We start from the raw sequence: 22,342 nt of genomic DNA, 5'->3' as shown, positions 1-22,342 counted from the left end.
CGAGACTACATCTTACATACTTTGGACATGTTGTCAGGAGGGATCAGTCCCTGGAGAAAGACATCATGCTTGGTAAAGTACAGGGTCAGCGAAAAAGAGGAAGACCCTCAACGAGACGGGCTGGCACAGTGGCTGCAAAAATGGGCTCAAGCATACAATGATTGTGAGCATGGCGCAGGACCAGGCAGTTTCGTTCTGTGGTGCATAGGGTCACTATGAGTCGGAACCGACTTGACGGCACCTAACAACAACGTGAACATTATAAACCTTTAGATTTGTATGGGCATAAAAGTCTCATCTAAAATCCTGACCAAAAATATTGTAAAACCTTAACTTCTACAATTTTTTTTGACATTCTTTACAAATGTGTAAGGAGCAAGTGGTATTTCAGTTCATAAAGATGCTACTTTGAAAATAGTAATCTATAAATATAACCTAAAAACAGAAAAATAAAAAAGTCATTTTATTATTCATACCTTATTATAGAAATGTACAACAGGATTAGCAATGTGGGAGGGGATTTCTTTTTATTAAACGGACAGTTACTCCCACTTACAAGGTGAATTCTTGCTACACTGAAATAAATGAAATAAATGTTTGTGGATGAAGTTCACAGTGTTGTTATCACAGAGCAATTAAAATGTGTGAAAATGTTCTTATTTTAGCACAAAATGTAGGGAGAGCTGTTGTTGGATTGTACACTTAAAAAGAAAATCACATCCCTTCAGTCCTTCTCCTACGCCCTATTAACTTTCCAACCTCCCTGCTGTTTCTGAACTACAGGTAATTTGCTCAGTGGAGCTAATTTGGTTTTATCATCTCAGTTTGCATAACATTTCTAACCACATTCCTTGGCTCTGAGCAGAGGGTCATCTAATGACTCTGATTCTTCCTTTCCAACTGTAAAAACCACAACACAGAGCCTTTCTTTTCATCTTCTAAAAACCACAGAGTAGACAAAGTTCTCTATTAGTCATCTCCATTTTAGGAAGTACAAACTATTTCACTTCTTTGGAAATCCCTCATAACTCAGTTCCTAATCTGTCATAACATCTTCCATTTTATCTTTGGGTTTTTAAATTGAATATAATTCACATAGTATAAAATTTACCATTTTAAAGTGTGTACTTCAATGGTTTTTAGTATATTCACCATGTTGTGTAATCATCACCGCTGTCTAATTCCAGAACACTTCCATCCCTATTAACAATTCCATACCTAATAGCAGTTAGTCCCAGTTCTCTTCCAACTTCTCCCTTTCCCGTGGCAACCATTAATCTGTTTTCTGTCTCTATGGATTTGCTTATTCTGAACATTTCATATAAATGGAATCATATGTCACCTTTTACGTCTGGCTTCTTTCACTTAGCATGTTTTTGAGGTTCATCCATGTTGTAGTCCATGAAACAGTACTTCATTTCTTCTACTGGCTAAGAAGTAATCCATTTTAGTATGTACATTTTGGTTATCCATTCCTGTTGATGAACATTTGAGTTGTTTCCACATTTTAGCTATTATTAATGATATTGCTATGAACATTCACGTGTATGTTTTTGTATAAACACTATTTTCAACTGTTTCATGTATATACCTAGGAATGGAATTCCTAAGAGTGGAATTCCTGGGTCAGATGGGCATTCTATGTTTAACTTTTTGAGGAACCGTGAAACTGTTTTCTACAGTGGCTGCACCATTTTACATTCTACCAGCATGTACAAGCGTTTCAATTTCTCTATATCCTTGCCAACACTTGTTATTGTCCGTTTAAAAAATTACAATATCCTAGCGGGTGTGAAGTGGTATCTCACTGTGGTTTTTTATTTTAATTTCTCTGAGCATCTTTTCATGTGCTTATTGGATATTTGTGTATCTTCTTTGAAGAAACGTCTGTTCAAATCCTTTGCCTACTTTTTAATTGGGCTATTTGTCTTTTTATTGTTGAGTTGTAAGAATTCTTTATATATTCTGATTCTAGAACCTTATCAAACATATGATCTACAAACATTTTCTTCCACTCTGTGGGTTGTCTTTTCACTTTCTTGACTGGGTCCTTTGACATGGAAGTGTTTAATTTTAAAGTCCAATTTATCTATTTTTTCTTTTGTTGCTTATGCTTTTGGTGTTATATTTAAGAAACCACTGACTAATCCAAGGTTACAAAGATTTTCACCTATGCGTCCTTTGTAGAGTTTTGTAATGTTAGCCCTTCCATGTAGGCCTTTGATCCATTTTGAGTTGATTTTTGTACATGGTGTGAGGTAGGGGTCCAGATTCATTCTTGTGCGTGTGGATATTCATTTGTCCAAGGATCGTGTTGAAAAGGCTATTCTTTTCCCAGTAAATGGCCTTGGCAACCTTACTGAAAACCAACTAACCATAAATCACACCGTTCTTTTAAATACCAGTTGTTACTGAGTTGACTCTGACTCACGACAACTTCGTGTGTGTCAGAATAGAAAGAAATGTGTTCCATAGGATTTTCAATGGCTGATTTCTTGAAAGTAGACTGCCAGGTCTTTCTTCTGAGGCACTCTGGGTGAACTTGAACTACCAACCTTTCACTTAATAGCTGGGCATGTTAACTGTTTGCACCACCAAAGGACTCAATCAATCTTAGCAGTATAGGTTTTTCATTTTAAGATAATAAACACACTCCTAAGTCATTTCCCAGGCTTAATAAAAACAATGTCAAGGTATTTACACAGGAATCACAGTGTCATTACTTTCTGAAGAACTAAAGGAATGGTAATTCTTCAGGCATTCCATTTGGGAATTTAGTTTCTACTGCTACCTGATAGATGGAAAAGATGAAATCCTGTTAGGATAATTAACTTTGCCAACATCTCTGCCTAATCATAGACACTATGGAAACATAAGTAATTAGCATTAATCCAAATTGTTACTTTGAACACTTTATTGGTTTAGACATCATCTCATTTAAAGAAGGACTTAGGGCCACTTAAAAATACATGAGATTAAAAATAAGTATGCAAGGAGGGAACAAAGGAACAATATGGCTAAGAGTAGGTTGCCATAGGTACCTACAGGGAGTATAATATAATACACTAATGCAGAAATGAGAGGTTTTAAGTAGTCAAGCGGCTAAGGCTTCTATCACTGTTTTAAAAAGCTGCAGACATCAAGACAAATTGATAAATATGATAATTTACATATTATCACATGTAAAACAACTTTTAAATCTGGAACAAATAAAAGCCTTTAATTAGGAACCCATCTGGTTTCTTGCTTTGTTCTGTCACTGACTGACCCTGTGACATCAGTACCTGTAAACCCAAACCAAATCCATTGCCATCAAGTTGATTCTGACTCATAGTGACCCTACAGGACAGAGCAGAGCTTCCCCATAGGGTTTTGTTTCCAAGGCTGTAAATCTTTACAGAGGCCGAATGCCACATCTTTTTCCTGCGGAGCGGCTGGTGGGTTCAAACCACCGACCTTTCAGTTAGCAGCCAGAGTGCTTAACCACTGTGCCACCAGGGCTCCATGACATTGGTGCAGGGCCACTAAATCTCTTGGGACCCAAGTGTTTTTCTTCCACTACAAAAAAGATGTTTGGATTACATTTCTAAGGAACTTCTTTGTTCTACAGTTTTTGAGTCTCTGAGTATAAAAATGCATCAAGAAGGTGCATTTTTGTTCTTTAAAATGTAAACACAGCACTAAAAATATCTACATCATATGCAAGTAAATCATGTGAAGCCTTCACTTCAGGTCCTTGAATTAGATCATACAAATGTCACTAAGAGGAGTTACTGAGTAACTTCCACATTGATGCATCCTATTTCCACAAATAAGAATGTATGTTTGGGAAATAAATACCAGGTCAATATAACCAAATAAATGATAGATTTATTTCCTATCTCACACCAAGAATGGGTGTTCTATCAGTGACATGGACCAAAGAAAAAGGAAACAGTCTCTGGGACTTAGCTAATTAAATTGGACAGATTTCAAATATCAACACTCTGAACTTTAAAGCCACTTGTTCCTTTATTTTTTTTTTTTTTGGCATTTGTTAAGTGTAAAATTAATTTCACAATTTAAGAGGCAGTCGCATTTCAATTACATTTTGGTATGTCTTCTGCAAAACTTGCCAGGCTCTGGGGACTGTTTTTATTTATAGTAAACAGGCTCAAACCCAAATCTCACTGCCACTTCTGTTCCCTAAACCTAGCAGGCCCAAGCTAGAGCAATTTCTGTACTGGAAATGCTTTTCTAGTAAGGGTTTTGCTCTTTTAACAGTATTTTTAGGAAAAGTCTTCTATGGTAACCTTTGTATGTCTGGGTTTGTTTTGCTTTTTTTCTTCTCAACACAAGGAAAATCTACAGCCACTCTGATGCCCTAAAAGGTAGCTGGACAAGCAGAATGCAAAGCCCCACCTGCAGTCCTCCTGAAGCCTGGGTACTTCCCCACTGCCATCTCAGTCCCTCTGGCAGTTTGTTCTTCTCTTCTACCAAGGATAGGATGGTTCCAGGGAGAAGGAAAAATGGAGAGTGACCAGTCCCTCTCTGACCTTCCAGGCTGGCATATGCTGTGATGTGCCTGCCCAAAAGGAAGCACTACGGAAATCTCCAGGTAGCAGGCCACTTTCTCTTTTATTGATCCCTTGGATAAATAATAAAATTGTCCTGGGTAGGAGAGGTAGCCTGGGCAAAGAAGGTGATTTTACCTTTCCTGATAAAGTTTCCCAGCCCCAAAAAAGGTTTGTCAACTGCTAAGGCCAAACTCTGATTTTAATAAAGTATATTGTCATTACTAATAAATTTAACTAGAAAAATAACAGTATTTGCTTACTTACTGGAGTCCTTGAGTGGTGCAAACTGTTAAGTGCTCGGCTACTAGCCAAAAGGTTGGTGGTTCAAACCCACCCAGAGGCACCTTGGAAGACAGGCCTGGTGATCTGCTTCCAGAAATTCACCGCAGTGAAATCCCTATAGAGTAGTTCTACCCCGCACACGTGGGTTCACTGTGAGTTGGAACTGACCTGATGGCAACTGACAACAGCTTGCTTACTATGTGTAAGGCACTATGTGGAATGCTGAAAAAAGATCCAGATATGGTACCACCTTAGAGTTATATTTCTTTCACAAAGTTTTCAACAATTCATGCTTTTCTATTATTAATATTCCCATCTAACTGATAAGGCTCAGAGAGCTTTAATGACTTGCCTACAGTTACAAAAATGTAAGCGTAGGACCTGGTAACAGATCTTCTAAATTTCTAGTTAAATGACTGTTCATTAAATACAGCTGTGAAGTATTCGCCCGGAGGGCCATGGTGGATGTGCTCATTTAATAAAACGTTTACTGAGGGCCTACTATGAGCAAAGCCTGGGCACCAGTGATGCAGTGAGAACAAAACAGACATGAAACCTGCCCTCATAAAGGCACCATTAGTTGTAACTTGAAGCATATATGTGAGTACTAAGAGATATCAAAAGGCTATACAGTCTAGAGAGGAAACGGGTCACGTTTATTTATGGGGTTTAGGAAAGGCTTTGAGACTAAGTGATATTTGAATTAGATTTTGAAGTATGGGTAGAAATGACCTCACCCATTTCCTTTTATGTGACTATCAACAGATGAATGGGTAAACAAAATGTGCTACATACATATAGTGGAATACTACTAAGTCAGCAGAAGAAACAAAGTCTTGATATATGCTACAATACGGATGGAGCTTGAAGACATGCTGAGTGAAATAAGTGAATCACAAAGACAAATATTATACAACCTCACTTATATAAAAAGACAAAAAAAGGCAATGTATAGACAATAAAGTAGTGGTTACCAAGGGCTGGAGAAAGGGGGAACGGAGGGGGCTAAAGGTGATGGAAAAATTACATCTATTAAGGGTAGGGTTGCACAGCTGATTACTGTAATTGCTGTCAATAAGTTGTACACCTGAAAAAACTGAACTGGCAAAAGTTGTGTGATAGATACATTTATAACAACAACAACGGAAGAGTAGCTGAAGCTGCTTACATACAACCAAAAACCTCACAGGATTTGGTTCCTTGGTTTGGAGGTTTAGGGTCATGGTTTCATGGGACATCCCAGTTAACTGGCCTAATAACGTATCTAGTGCTTCTGTTTTACCTGCTAGTTCACGGTGTAATATGGTGTAGTGCCTGGGGTCTTAAAAGCTTACAAGCACCATCCAAGGGATAACAATTGGTCTCTACTCGCCTGGAGCAACAGAGGTAGAAAGAGAGTCAGGAATGGGAGGAGGATATGGAATATGTTGCTAATTGCCTCCATGAACAACCGCCATCTTGGCCAAAAGATCAGAAGAACTGGATGGTAGCTGGTTTCCATTACTGAACATTTTGATCAAATATTCTATAGAAGAATCCTGATCAAAAGGGAGAAAATGCAGAATAGAATTTCAAGTTCTCATGGAATCCAGACTTTCTGGAGTCATGTGGGCTGGATGAATCCCTGAAACTACTGCCCTCAGATAATCTTTAAAACTTAAACCAAAAATATCCCCTGAAGTCTTCTTAAAACCAAACAATAGTTTAGCTTAACTAATAAAAAATGCCTGCCTTAAGCACTATGCTCTTTTAAGAACTATCTATAAGGGATCAAATTGAGAATAGCAACTCAATAGATTAGACAGGACTCTTAGGGGCCAGTGAGTTTATGTTGGGGGGCGGGGGACAACTCAGAAAAGGAGGGTGAGAATGGTTGCACAATTCAAAGAATGTAATCAATGTCACTGACTTGTACTTGTAGAAACGGTTGAATTGGTTTATGTTTTGCTGTGTATATTCTCAACAACAACAACAACAAAAATAGCCATCTTTTGGAAACAGGTTCCTCATAGCTAAAAAGATGTTTTTTAGTGTCAGAGAATATCCATTCTTCACTAAGATAGGCCAGGACTGTTCACCTTGATGTTCCTGATAATGACAACACTGCAAGCCTGAGACAATTCTTTTATTTTATTGTTGTACTTTAAGTGCAAGTTTATAATTCAAGTTAGGCTCTCATACAAAAATTTATACATACAGGGTTGTGACCCTAGTCGCTCTCCCTATACTGTGACACACTCCTCCTTTCTGCTCCAGATTTCCCGTGTCCATTCAACCAGCTCCTGACCCTCTCTGCCTTTCCATCTCGCCTCTGGACAGGAGCTGCCCATTTAGTCTCATGTACCTACTTAAGCTAAGAAGCACACTCTTTACCAGTATCATTTTATGTCCCATAGTCCAGTCTAATCTTTGTCTGAAGAGTTGGCCTCGGGAATGGTTTTAGTTTTGGGCTAACAGAAAGTCCTAGAGCCCTGGATTCCGGGGTTCCTCCAGTCTCAATCAAACCATTAAGTCTGGTCTTTTTACTAGAATTTGAGTTCTGCACCCCACTTTTCTCCTGCTCCGTCAGGGACTGTCTGTTGTGTTCCCTGTCAGGGCCATCACTGGTGGCACCATCTAGTTCTTCTGGAACCGGAGACAATTCTTTGTCTTTTATTTTTTATGGTACTTTAGATGAAGGTTTACAGAACAGTACACATATTGTTTTATGACAATAGTTAACCCCATGACATGTCAGCACTGTCTCTTCTCAACCTTGCGTTCCCTATTAACAGTTTTCCTGTCCCCTCCTGCATTCTAGTCCTTGTCCCTGGGCTGTTGTGCCCCATTAGTCTTGTTTTGTTTACGGGGCTGTCTAATCTTTGGCTGAACGGTGAACCTCGGGAGTGACTTCATTACTGAGCTAAAAGGGTGTTCGGGGGCCATACTCTTGTGAGATAATTCTTCAGTATAACAACGATGTATGCTATAGAAAAGACTGATTAGGCTAATGCTTCTTCCATGATACTTGAAAAACAAGTAGGGGTTGAAATGAACTACAGGGCAAGTCTCATGAACTCTCTGTACCTGAATTTTCCTTCCTTTTGAAATGAAAGCGTTGGATGATATAACCTCTAGAATCCACTTCAACTTTGATTGTATAGCATTGCCATACAAATGCAGACTATCTTTGCTTGGCAAATATAGTGATTTATTTTTCCTTATAAATGATGTTGTAGTTTAAAAGGAGTAGCCATTTTGTTTTGCTGTGTATTACAAATTAGGCCTTGGCTGCAAACCAGATGCTTTAACACTGCATTTCAAGAGGGTGAGAAGTGTTCTAGAAGTTATATGAAGTGTTCTAGAAGTTATATGAAGTGTTCTAGAAGTTAAAGATGATATGATACTGTGACTATATGTGATGTAACACTGTGAAAATTACTGTGACTTTATTTATTCAATAATATTTATATATTCCCTCCTAAATATTTTACTAGGTGGAGTTAAAAAAAAGTATAGGCTTTGGGTACAGACCCCAGATCTGCCATTTTATAGCCATTTACTTAGCTGCTCTGAGCTTTAGTTCTCTTATCATATGTAGTTTATAGGGTTACTGTAAAGATTAAGTGAGACCATGTTTGGAGCACATATGTTATTTGTTAGTTGCTTCTCAATATCCACTCTTCCCTTCTTTTAAGGTACTCGAACTCCTGATTTTTAGCTGGTGTGTTCACGTGACCAGGTTCTGATTATTGGCAAGTGGGTGTCACTTCCAAGACAAGCTCTCCCCTTAGCCTTTTTCACCTTTCCAGTTGGATAGAATGCTGTGGTGGTGAGTCACCTAGAACACTGTGATGAAGCAACACTTTAGGGATGGTGGAGCAACAAGAATGAAGAAGTCTTAGGTCTTTGACATTATGCAACTGCCAGATCAGCTGTGGATATCTTATACTTTGAACTGTTACATGTAAGAGAAATGAAATTTCTGTCTTGTTTAAGCCACTGTCTTTTGGAGTCTCTAAGAGAGCAGCTGAGCCTGTATACTAAACCAAAACAAACAAACAAACCCAAACTCACTGCCGCCAAGTCGATTTCAACTCTTTGATGCATGGCAACTCCACGTGTTAGAGTAGAACTGCTCGATTGGGTTTTCTTGGCTGTAATCTTTATGGAAGCAGATCACCAGGCCTTTCTTCCACGGTGCTGGGGGGGGGTTCGAACTGCCAACCTTCAGGTTAGCAGCCATTCACAAATGAGCCACCCAGGGATCTGAGCCTGTATCCTAACTAGTACAATATGCAACACTAGTTCAGTGCTGAATACGTAATAGGTACTCCCTTTTATCCCATGGGAAAGAGATGAATAGTCATAGTCCCTGCTTCTTTTTACAATTTGAGCTTATGATTTAGTGAGGCAGAGTCGTGAAAGTAAGTAACCACATCAGAAGGTGAATTATAAATGTGTGAAAAAGGTATGAGTATATCTTGATAGGGGTTTGGGTAGCATAGGTATAAGCATTTGTGGGAACTCACCCAATGATTCACTTAAGATTTGTGCATTTCATTGTATGGAAGTTTACCTCGAAAAAAAATAAAAATGAAAAGAACTATTAAATAAAAGGTATAAGTGGGATAAAAGTTAAATAAAATAGTAGGAACAATTAAAATGAGAGGAATTGTGGAAGGCTTCACAGAGGATCTGACACTTAAACTAGGTCCTGAGAGATGAGAATTTTAACCAGTTGAGAATGAGAGGGGAAAGGACATTCATTCTGAAAGAGCAGAGGCACTGAGAAGTCACATGTATGGTTTTCTTATAAAAAACTAGAGGTGAGTATTCTTTTTATGGCAGTTTAGGGTGTGTTCAGAGAGGATGGAGAGATAAAGTGGCAAGACAGGCTATAGTCAGGACCACCATGTATGGCTGTGCCGTACTGCAAAACTCTAGGGCATTATTCGTAAAGACCATGATTGGAATGGCACCTCCTAGAGTTGCAGAGCGCATCAACCGTGTTAAGTTGTATGCAGTAGGTTCAGTTATGGCCAGACTGTAGCAGAACTTCAGTGTCACTCTAAGAAATTTAGACTTTAACCAGCTGGCAGTAAGGAGTGATAGATGGTTTTCAAGCAGGAGATGGACATATTTCAGAAAGGTAAACTGGGTGACAGCATGGAATACAAACTAGTGAGGGAGACTAAGTGGGGGAAATCACATGGGAAACTATTGCTGTATTCTGGTGAAAGATGAGGCTTAAACTAGAGCAGGGGAATGAAAGACAAATGAATTCAAGAGACACTGCAAAAGCCGAATCAACAGGATTCAGAGGCCAACTGTACCTGGCAAGGGAGTGAAAGATAGTGAATCAAGAGACATTTCAAAGGCAGAATCATCAGGATTCGGAGGACAACTGTATCTGCACAATAGACAAGAAAGCAGCATTCAGGTCTCTGCAATTCTCAATCAGCAGGCCTGGGATGGGGCCCTGGAATCAGCATTTTAATGAGCAAAGTGCCCCAAGTGGTTTTGTTGCAGGTGGTTTACCAGCCATATTTTTTAAAACATAAGGCAGACAGTGACGATAGCCAGACATAGGGAAACAGGAAGAAAAAATTTGAAGGGAAAGATACTGAATTCAACTTTGGACAAAAGTGCTAGAAGAGACGTGATAACAATACACAGGAAGCAAAGTATCAACTGAGTGATAAAGAAATCTAGAAGAAGAAATGAAGCCTAAGTATGCCTTCCCTACTTCTCTACCTGTATTCTTGAAGTCTTATTTTGAATGTATTCTGATACTAATAAATCCTTGACCAGTCAACCAGGCCAAAATCTGTTTACAAAAAAAAAGCAGAAAAAAATTACATTTTTGAAAATAAAATAGTGGGAAGAGAAATGCAATGCTCATTGTCATATCACCTTGTGTCACAAGATGTACATGTTTTTCTCCTAAATATAAACCATAAGAAGGGACAGGCCCACTTAGTGTTTGTCTGGGAGATGTCAGAAGAAAAACTAGCAGTTGAAAAAAATAGTAAGGCATTTTAAGAGAAGTCTGTTACCTTACATCCTTACATAAAGAGATTATTAGCTAAACAGGTAGGAATGTTATCTAATGCTCTCTGCTGTTAATCCTCGTTGTTGGTAGTTGCCATTGAGTCTATTCTGACTCATGGCAATCCCATGTGTTACAGAGTAGAACTGCTCCATATGGTTTTCTTGGCTGTAATCTTAATGGAAACAGATTGCCATGCCTTTCTTCTGTGGTACTGCTGGGTAAGTTTGAACCTCCAACCTTTAGGATAATAGTCAAGGACAAACTGTTTGTACTACCTAAGGATCTCTGTGAATCCTTACATGCTATTAAAACACACACACACAAAACCAGCTGCTGTGGAGTCAATTCTAACTCATGGTGACCCCATATGTATCAGAGTAGAACTGTGCCTCATAGAGTTTTCAATGGTTGACTTTTCAGTAGATCACCAGGCCTTTTTCCTGTACACACTGTTAACAGAGGAAAAATAATTCTCTGGCAGGGTGTTTAAATGTGTGATTTTTCTTAAGCCTCTCTCTTCTACTCTACCAAATTTATGACAATAAAACAGTATTACTAAAGATTTTTCTTAAGAGGAGAGTTTGTATCTATCTTTTGGTCTTGACCAGTAAGAGTCTGAAAAGCAAGTATTTTCACTAATCTTAAAAGGTCTCCCAAAACACAAGACAATAATGTAAGCGATGTCACAGATTGGGTAAGATTCATAAAGGGCAAAGCTGTTTAGAAACAGAAGTAGCTAAAAATCTTGTGAGTTAACAGATCAGCTGCCCCTCCCAGCATCCCTGAATCATTTACTGTATCAAAACAAAACTGAAAATTACTATGAGAGAGAGATCTTCTACTAAAAGAGCAAAACTTCAGGAGAGAGACAGAGGATCTTTTCAAAACAAGGCTTGTTTTCTTTTTAAATTACAGTTTAAAATTACTGAGCAGTCATTTAGCGTTGAGAATATTACCAATGATAAATGGGAACAGGCAAAAGCCCATATATTACGAAGCTATACTCTGTGCTCTTAACCATTGGCACAGGACTCCGTAACTCTTCATACTCCTGCTTTTAATTTCCCCGAGGACACCTAGAGGCTGTTTGGCAACTGTTTGCAAGTCACAACTTGTTTTATTAGAAGTAACTGTGAGAACGCCAATGAGAAAATAAATAAAATTTCAGAGATTTCCAGATCTCTGTTTCTAGTTACTCCCAGGATGTTTAGGGTGTGACTGTAAACATACAATCTGATAAAAGTTTAAGACAAGATATAATATTTTTAGAGAGTGCAACACACTCAAGGAGCCCTGGTGGCACAGTGGTTAAACTGCTCGGCTGCTAACCGAAAAGCTGGTGGTCTGAACGTACCAGCTGCCAAGGGGAGAAAGATGTGACAATCTGCTTCCATAAAGATTTACAGCCTTGGAAACCCCATGGGGCAGTTCTACTCTGTCCTATACAGTCGCTATGAGTCAGATCAACTCCATGGCAGTGGGGTTTTTTTTGTTTTTTTTTTTTTGCAACAGACTCTCTCCCTCCAACTGCTGAATAGGAGACAGGACCCAAAAATTTCTGAGATGCCTGATTCAAACCCGCATCTGTGACAAAATTACCCAAGTTTTCACACTTTTCAGGGCCATACCTGTTTTTCTCAAATGTGACTATTCAGACATAATAAATCCTAACTCTGTTGCTATGCTATTATTCTATTGTGTTAAAGGAAGAGTTCATTAAAATTTTCAATTTGCAGTTTCACTTCCTTTTGTCTCTGGAAAAATGAAAAGATGCTGTTAAATAAAGATTCCAAATTTCATTTTTAACTTAGAGCACAAATTACATAAAATGTATTGATTTCTCTATTAAGACAATTTGTAGATTGGAGAATTTCAATTAAAAAGCCTAGTCCACCAGAGACAAAATCAGAGTGGGAGTACAGAATACGTGTTTAGTCTAGACATGCTTGATGTGATGGGTGGGGGTCAAAAGGCATTCTGATACTTTGGCAGATGGCCCAGAGCAACAGCACTTTACTGATCTTGGTTCCATGAAGTTCCGTAACTCATCAGTTTATACGACAAATGTTTTCTCTATTAATGGAAGACACTCTATTAATGGTATTTGCATTTTAGTTCCTGTTGAGAGAGATGCTGTGTGTGAGCAGAGCTTGTCTCCCAGCAAGCAATGACTCTTTTAACTTGATGCTCCCCCTTATCAATGCCTTAATCATCCCAATTCTATTTAAATTTTCTAACTATCTGCGAATAGCTGAGAAAGGACACAGACCAACTACATGCCTTCAGTCTAAAGAGGCACACGTTCACAAACCAGAAGGCCAATCTCAGTGGTTCCCTATTTGCTCTTGGGAAACACTGGGACAAGGGTGGGAACTGGCACCTATTGAGATTATATTGTTTGTCAGATGCTTTACATAAAATGCCTTGTTTTTAATCTTCCCTCTGCAGTAGCATTTGTTAATCTCCCTTTAGAGATGAGGAAACTGAATTTATAAAGGTTAATTTCCTGAAGTCATGGAATTAGCAAATGGAAGGACCAGATATCTCCATGTTTCTCTGATGCTAACTCCAGTTTCTAGCTCTTTCTCCTAATTTAGTTTTTATTTTTATCAGTTATATATTCATATATTTTAATGAGTCAAATAGTCTACAAGGCTCAAGAAAAACAGTAGTTCCTTGCTTTCCCTAGCTCCCTGCTCTCCCCATTTCCTACTTCACCACGGCAGCAACTGTTAACTTTTTTGGCTGGTTCTTTTGGTATTTACCTTTGTATCTCTAAATAACATATTAATATTGCCAATATTGATTTTTCAGTTTTAGGTATTATTTACCATCTTCCAACTATGCAAAATAAGGACCTGACTCTCTTCAAACAGCAGCCTCCCACACATACTTCCTATCTTCCTCATTGTCCCACTATAGTTATATTCTAATTTTGGTTAGATTAGCATTCAGCTTTCACTTTCTTAACGACTGTGTAATGCTATTCACTGCTGAGCCACATAATATATTATGGCTGTTTTTCCTTTCCTGAAAAACTTTTTTCTTGAAAAACTTTTTGTTTGCTTTATTTCCTACTATCACCAATACAACTCCTCAATACATTCAGACTTCAGGTAGTCTTATCGATTCATTTTCTTAGAGGAATTTCTCCTTGATTTATCACCACCCCCTTCCCCCATTTGGAAACCCTGGTGGTGTAGTGGTTAAGTGCTACGGCTCTTAACCAACAGGTCGGCAGCTCGAATCCACCAAGTGCTCCTTGGAAACTCTATAGGGCAGTTCTACTCTGTCCTATAGGGTAGCTATGAGTCGGAATCAACTCGACGGCAAGGAGTTTGGGTTCCCCCATTTGTTGAAGCAAACCCTCCGGTAGCTTCCTGAGAAAGAGCACTTGGGAAGTAAATTTTTTGAGATCTTGCCTAACTGAAAATACCTTTGCTCTACTCTTAGACTTAACTGATAGTTTGACCAGGTTGGAAGTAATTTTTCCTCAGAATTTTGAAAGCTTTGCTATGCTATCTTTTAGCTTCAAATTGTTTTTGCCAAAGTCCAGACCCATATTTGATTCCTGATCTTGTACGTACTTAACTCATTCTTTCACTCTTTGGAAACTAGTTAAGATTTTGTTTTCTCTTTGTTTCTACTATTCTTAAACTTCAGGACCATTTTTATTGATATAGACTATTTACATCCATTTGCAGTGGGTTCTTGGTGGGCCCTTTCAATCTGGAAATTGATTCTTCAGTTCTTGGAAATTTTCTTTAATTATTTTGTAGACAATTTCCTTCCTTCGGTCCCTTTCTGGGATTCCTACTATTTGGATGGTGAATCCCCTGAACCGGTCCTCTAATTGTCTGATCTTTTCTCTCTTATTTTCTATTTCTTTGCTCTACTTTTTGAGAGATAGGCTCAACCTTATCTTCTAAATCATCAATTGAATTTTTCATTTCTTATCGTATTTTCAATTTCTAAGGATTCTTTTGGTCTCGAGTATCTCCCCACTCCCTCCCCTTTCTAAAATGACCTTCTCTTATTTCACTGGTACACTATCTTAATCCTGTTTTCTCACCATAGTACTACGTTGTCAAATAATAGTCAATCAATTCTGGGTAAATTAACAATCAAGGTATTTAATACTGGCTCAAGGAAGTAATTTTCAAACCACTCTTATGAAGCCTAGAGGTAAGCAGTGGTGTTTCTGTAGCTCCAGTGAGGCTGGAGTTATATGAACCAAATAATGTTACACATGTAACCACCCAGTTCAACTAGAGGAGCTTAACTTTGATCACTTTTATATATTGGGATTTCAAGTTTGAAAAGAATCACAGACTTAAAGGTAGGATTCCTATCACCTCCACCTTAGGATGATTTGTAATTCTTTAGTGAGGTCTACTTTTTGTGGGGTGGCAGAGACAAGTGTTGATGATTTGGAAGGTGAAAAAGGCCCCTCTGCTGGGTTTCCCCCATTTTTGAGCCTATTCTGCTTCTGCGTAAATGTTCTGCCAGGGTTCACAATTGTGAGAGGCCAGTTCAGATCTAAAGAAGTCTCAGAATGGGGGAGGGAAATCATCTTGAGGAACTGCTACCCCTTCCATTTTGCCCTAGAAAGGAAAGCCACTAGCCTTCAACTTTGTGTGTGTGTGTGTGTGTGAACATTTTACTGTGCTTTAGGTGACAGTTTACATAGCAAATTAGTTTTCCAATCAATAATTCATACATAAATTGTTCTGTGACACTGACTGTAATACCCACAATGTGTCAACACTCTCCCCGCTTCTCCCCTGGGTTCTCCATTTCCATTCTTCTGGTTTCCCTGTCCCTCCCTGCCTTCTCAACTTTGGTTTCGGGCAAATGTTTCCCTTTTGGTCTCGTATAGTTGATTATTCTAAGCAGCACATTCCTCACGGGTGTTACTGTTTATTCTATAGTCCTGCCTATTACTTGACTGAATGGTGGCCTCTGGGAGTGTCTTCAGTTTCAAGTTAGAAGGTTGTCTCATGGCAATAGTCTTGGGGGTTCCTCCAGTCTCTTTCAGACCAGTAAGTCTGGTCTTTTTTTTTTTTTTTCCTGAATTTGAATTTTGTTCCACATTTTCTACCCATTCTAATCGGAGCCTTCTATTTTGGTCCTGGTCAGAGTGGTCGGTAGTGGTAGCCAGGCACCATCAAGTTCACCTGGTTTCAGATTAGAAGAGACTGTGGTTTATGTAAGCCACTAGTCCTTTGGACTAACTGCTTCCTTGAGTCTTCGGTTTTATTCATTCTCCTTTGCTCCGGGCAGGGAGAGACCAATAGCTGCTTCTTAGATGGCTGCTTGCAAGCTTTTAAGACCCCAGATGCTTCTCACCAGACTAGGATGTAGAACATTATCTATATAAAATATGTTTTGCCAACTGACCTAGATGTCCCCCGAGACTATGGTCCTCAGCCTTCAAGTCCCAATTTCTTGAAGGTATGAATAGTAAGAAGAGTTGACATTCTATTTCAGAAAAGTTGCCACCTTTGAATATAAGAGCTTAGTAGACAAAAAAGGTGAGTAGGTAAGTGAGAGACAGCCAGTCTTTTCTACATCTCAGCTGTATGTTCACCTCCTCATCCACAAAAAGGATCAGGTTCAAAAACCAGAAAATGAATCAATAATATAGTACATAAACATAAATAAAAGGACATCCTCTGACTTGGATGGTTAAGGTAGAACTTCAACAACACTTGATAAAATAAGTGTGTATTCCTTTACTTGAAAAAGGGATATGGAAGAGAACTGTCACTTCTTACATTTACTCATGATCATTTACCACTTTTAGGAGTGTTCCCTAACTCAAGCAGCCAATTCCCCAAAATGACGGCTGCATTTCTCTTCTCACTTTCCAGGTTGTAAACTTCAGTTATAAATATACCCACTGTACATTGCACTATACCATTGATAGTATTCCAATCAGGCAGCTGATATAATAGAAATGTAAAATATCACAGATACAGCAGTGTCAAAAATTGGATAGTGTAGTTTTTCCATAAGCTGGTTGGCTAAATGCACCAGGATAAACAAGGTCAGACAACATTACTGACCAAACCCAAAGCTCCCGATCTAGGCTTTCTTTCCACTGTACTGGATATTCGAACTTGGTAAAACTTTTTTTTTTTTCAATTGTGGTGAAAGTACATATAACCAAACACTTGACACTTCAACATATTTTACGTACCCCCTAAGCAATGACCCTCCCTCCCACCTGCCCCTGGTAACCACTAATAAACTTTGGTCTCAATATATCTGCCAAATTCTTGGTATTTCATATAAGTGAGGTCATACAATATTTGTCCTTTTGTGACTGCCTTATTTCACTTAGCATAATGTTTTCAAGGCTCATCCACCTTGTAACATATATCAGAGCTTCATTTTTATTTATGGCTGAGTAATATTCCACTGTATCTATGTACCACATTTTGTTTATCCATTCATCCATTAATGGACATGTAGGATGATTCTACATTTTGGCTATTGTGAAACAGTGCTGCAATAAACACTGTTGTACTAGGACTTGTTTGCATTCCTACAGATGGAATTCTGAGTCATGTGGTAATGCTATGTTTAACTTCTTGAGAAAAGATCTTGGTAAAACTTTTTATGCTATCTGCCAAAATTTAAAGGAAAGAAGATTTCTCCATCATAGACCACACCCCCAAATCTCAGCTTTGCCCCGTTTCCTTTTTTTTCTCCAGTGGTACTCCTTTCTCTCAGCCTGTTTATGAAATAGTTTGGGTTTAACTGCACAACTAAACAGTGTAACACCATAAGAGTAACTGGGCATGTAATGTTCGACTTCCCTGAGGTGAACACAAACATGGCACTGCTGAGTTAGCTGTGCTCAGCCACCTGGGAGATGTTCAAGGGGTATCATCTCTCCAGAGTAGGGGCCGCGTTATAATCTGGAGATGGAGGGAGAGATATGCAGTTTAAGAACAGCTACTTAATATTAAAAATCTGTTTTCATGAACAATATAAAGAAAAAAAGTCTCTGCAGAATCTTCTTGGGTGGGGAACCACGAGGAAAAGTTCATATTTACTGTGGGGAGGTGGAGGAGAGGAATAAGACCGTGTGGAAGGGAGGAGTACAATTAAAATCTCCTATGATTTGTGAGACTTTTAAGACCAATTAAACACCCCACAATAACAGCTGATTTGCTGACTGGTTCTGATAAACCTTCTTCAAACAATTTTAAATAATATACCCTTTATCTTGTTCCTACTCAAGTCTCTCATTCTGTTCCTATAGCAAGGTACCCTCTACAGCAACATTACCTGAATGTTTGTTCTGCTGCTCAATAGAACAATTCTTCTTACCTCATTCTACTGCAAATATTACTAGGATTCTTTGCCAAAGACTTTTTTCCCAGTCTGTATGTTCTCTTTCTACTCTCTAGGTAAAGTCTTTTGATGCACATAGGTATTTAATTTTTAGGAGGTTCCAATTATCTAATTTATCTTCCGTCATTTGTGCAATTCTGGTTTTTTTTTTTATATTCTATTATGCTGAAGATTAGGTCCCCTAGTTTTGACCCTAAGTTTTCTTCTAGGAAGTTTATGGTTTTAGCTTTAACATTTAAGTCTTCGAGCCATTTTGGTTAGTTTTTGTGCATGGTATGAGGTATGGATCCTGATTCATTTTTCTGCATATGGATATCCCGTTTTGCCAGCACCATTTGTTAAAGAGACTGTTTTTTTCCACACTGAATGGACTTTGACTCTTTGTAGAAGATCAGTTGCCGGTAGATGGATAGATTTCTGGGTTTTAAATTCTATTCCACTGGCCTCTGTGTCTGTCACTGTGCCACTGCCAGGCTGTTTTGATTACTGTGGCTCTACAGCAAGCTTTGAGAATGAGAAGTGAGAGGCCTCCTACTTTGTTCTTCTTCAATATTTCTTTAGCTATTCGGGGCCTCTTTCCTTTCCATATAAAGTTGGAGATTAGTTTTTCCATTCATTAAAGAAGGCTGTTGGGACTTGGATCGGGACTGCATTACATCTATAGATCGCTTTTGGTAGTATTGATATTTTCACAATGTTAAGTCTTCCAATCTATGAGCATGGAATACTTTCCAATTATGTAGATCTCTTTTAGTTTCTTGCAGTTTTCCTTGTATAAGCCTTTTACATCCCTGGTTAGTTTTATTCCTTGGTATTTTATCCTTTGGTGGAGCTATTGTAAATAGTATTGATTTCTTGATTTCCTTTTCAGAGTCCTCCTTGTTAATGTAGAGGAACCCAAATGATTTTTGGGTGTGGATCTTGTACCCTGTCACTTTGCTAAATTCTTCTACTAGTTCCAGTAACTTCCTTGTAGAGTCTCTGGTATTTTCTATGTATAGAATTATGTCATCTGCCTTCTTCTTTTCCAATTTGGATGCCCTTTATTTCCCTTTCTTGCCTTATCGCTGTAGCTAGAACTTTCAGTACAACACTGAATAGGAGCGGTGATAAAGGGCATCCTTGTCTTAATCTTTCTCCATTGACAGTAATGTTAGCTGTTGCTTTTGTACATTTGGCCTTAATTATGTTAAGGATTTTCCCCTTTTATTCCTAGTTTGCTTGGCATTTTTATCAGGAAAAGGGTGTTGGATTTTATCAGATACCTTTTCTGCACTGATTAAGAGGATCATGTGATTCTTTACCTTCGTTTTATTTATGTGGTGAATTACATTGATTTTCTAATGTTGAACCATTCTTGCATTCCTCGTGTGAATCCCGCTGGACCATTATATATTATTTTTTTGATATGCTGTTGAATTCTACTGGCTAGAATTTTGTTGACAATTTTTGCATATATACTCATGAGAGATATTGGCCTGTAACTTTCTTTTTAGGTGGTATCTTTGCCTGGTTTTGGAATTAGGGTTATGCTGGCTTAAAGTAATGAATTAAGGGGTATTCCTTCCTTTTCTACGTTCTGGAATAGTCTGAGTAGAATTAGTGTCAACTCTTCTCTGAATGTTTGATAGACTTCTCCAGTGAAGTGATCTGAGCCGGGGCTTTTTTGCTGTGTATTTTTTTTAATGACACCTTCAATTTTTTTTTTTTTTTGTTATGGGTCTGTTCAAATTTTCAACCTCTGTTAGTTTAGGTAAGTTGTGTGTTTCTAGAAATTTGTCCATTTCTTCTAGGTTTTCAAATTTGTTGGAGTACAGTTTTTTCATAATATTCTGTTATGATCCTTTTTATCCCAGTTAGTTCTATTGTTATGTCACCCGTCTCATTTCTTATTTTGGTTATTTGCATCTTATTTTTTTCCTTTGTCAGTTCAGCCAGTGGTTTTTCAATTTTATTGATCCTCTCAAAGAACCTGTAGTCTTGAGGATTCTTTCTATTGTTTTTCTGTTTTCTATTTCATTTATTTATATTCTACTCTTTCGTTTCTTCTGGTGACTGCGGACTTCTTTTGCTGCTCTTTTTCTATTTGTTTTTGAGTTGTAGGGATAAGCTATTGATTTTGGCCCTTCTTTTTTGATGTGTGCATTTATTACTATAAATTCTCCTAGGAACACTGCTTTTGCTATGTCCCAAAGGTTTTGGTATGTTGTGTTTTCACTCTCATTTGATTCTAAGAATTTTTTTAATTTCATTTTTAATTTCTTCTATTATCCAATGGTTTTTAAGCAAGGTGTTATTCAGTTTCCATGTATTCATTTTTTTCCCTTGTTCTTTCTGTTATTGATTTCTAGCTTTATACTTTATGATCAGAGAAGATGCTTTGTATTATTTCAATACTTCTGAATTTATTGAGGCTTGCTTTGTGGGTGGTCTAATATATAGTCTATTCTGGAAAATGACCCAGGTACATTGGAGAAGAATATGTACTGTGCTGCTGTTGGGTGGTATGTTCTATACATGTCTATGAGGTCGAATTGGTTGATTGTGTTATTTAGATCTTCTGTATCTTTGCTGAGTTTCTTTCTAGTTGTTCTGTCCATCATCAAAAGTGGTGTGTTAAATTCTCCTACTATTATTGTAGAATTGTCTATTTCTCTTTTCAATTTTATTAGTTTTTTTTTAAATGTATTTTGAAGCTCTGTCCTTGGGTGCATAAATATTTATTACAATTATGTCTTCTTGGTGGCTTGATCCTTTAATCATTACATAATGCCCTTCCTTGTCTCTAATAGTGACTTTGTCAGAGATTATTATTGCCACTCCTCTGTTTTGGTTACTGTTTGCGTGATATATTTTTTCCATCCTTTGATTTTTAACCTATATATGTCTTCATGTCTAAGGTGTGTCTCTTGTAGACAACATATTGATGGGTCATTTTTTTTATTCGTTCTGCCACTCTCTGTCTCTTGATTGGTGCATTTAAACCATTTACATTCAGTGTGATTATTGACATGTATAAATTTAATGTTGCCTTTTTGTTATGCTTTTTATTGTATCGTTAATGGTTTCTTTGTTCTATTTAATCTTCCGTGCTGAGTTCTTTTTGTTTATGGATTTTCTTTTCATTTCCATCGTTATTGTTGAGTTTTTTATGTTTGCTGAGTCTTTTTTATTTTCTTCTTTTTTTTTTTAAGAGTAGATTAATTTTCTTTTTAGTTCCTCTGGAATTGACCTTTCTTTTCCTAAATTTAAAATAGTCTGTTATATCTTGGTATCACCTTGACTTCTTCTCCATATGGAAGTTATATAACTACACACTTTTCTCCCCCCTTTTGTTTTCAGGTTATCATTATTCACAGATTCACATCTCTGGTTCTTTGTTCTCAGCTTTATTTTACATTTGAGAATTCTTTGTCTGGGTTGGTATTTGGGTGACACTGTAGTGTGTCTTCATCTCAGGTTGTTGTCTGATGTTGTTGGTTCTCTGTCCAAAGGACTCCCTTTAATATTTCTTGTAAGGTTGGTCTGGTTTTTACGAATTCCCTTAATTTGTGTTTATCTGGGAATATCCTAGTTTTGCCTTTGTATCTGAAAAGCAGTTTTACTGGATATATGATTCTTGGTTGGCAATTCTTTCAGTGTTTTATATATGTTGTTCCACTATGTATGTCATTCCACTACCTTCTTGCTTGCATGGCTTCTGCCAAGAAGTCACCACTCACACTTAGCGGTGCCCCTTTGTGGGTGATATTTCATTTTTCACGAGCTGCTCTCAGAATTCTTTCTTTGTCTTTGGTTTTGGTAAGTTTGATTATGATATGTCTTGGTGACTTTTTGGGGTGTCTGTCCTGGTGGTGCAGTGGTTAGGCATTGAGCTGCTAACCAAAAGGTCCACAGATTGAATCACCAGCTGCTCCTTGGAAACTCTGCGGGGCAGTTCTACTCTGTCCTATAGGGTCACTATGAGTTGGAATTGACTCAAAGGTAATGGATTTTTTTTTTTTTGTTTTTTTATCCTGTATGAGGTTCGTTGAGTTTCTTGGAGTGACATCTTCTCATCTTTCATATTAGGGCATTTTTCTGTCAATATATCTTTTTTCTTTTT

The 22,342-nt window shown here is 37.9% G+C and overlaps 1 protein-coding gene across 19 annotated transcripts in view; it reads right to left on the bottom strand.

The window, feature by feature from the left end:
* The window catches only part of TANK (TRAF family member associated NFKB activator), a 126,016-nt gene that overhangs the window by 79,500 nt on the left and 24,174 nt on the right, over positions 1–22,342 (bottom strand). Inside the window, exon 2 of one of the 19 annotated variants that reach the window (XM_023730444.1) lies at positions 1,343–1,475. The exons of 15 other annotated variants lie outside the window; for them this stretch is intronic. The gene's annotated coding sequence lies outside the window, so the exon portion shown is untranslated. Of the gene's footprint in view, positions 1–476; positions 499–1,342; positions 1,476–9,349; positions 9,373–22,342 lie in introns of those variants that run through there. 3 more of the 19 variants (XM_023730449.1, XM_023730457.1, XM_023730458.1) reach the window with 3 other exon arrangements.

Source organism: Trichechus manatus, unplaced genomic scaffold (genome assembly GCF_000243295.1).
Source record: "Trichechus manatus latirostris isolate Lorelei unplaced genomic scaffold, TriManLat1.0 scaffold00036, whole genome shotgun sequence".
In the NCBI taxonomy this organism is placed as follows: Eukaryota; Metazoa; Chordata; class Mammalia; order Sirenia; family Trichechidae; genus Trichechus; species Trichechus manatus.
This window is presented reverse-complemented; position numbering and strand designations above follow the sequence as displayed.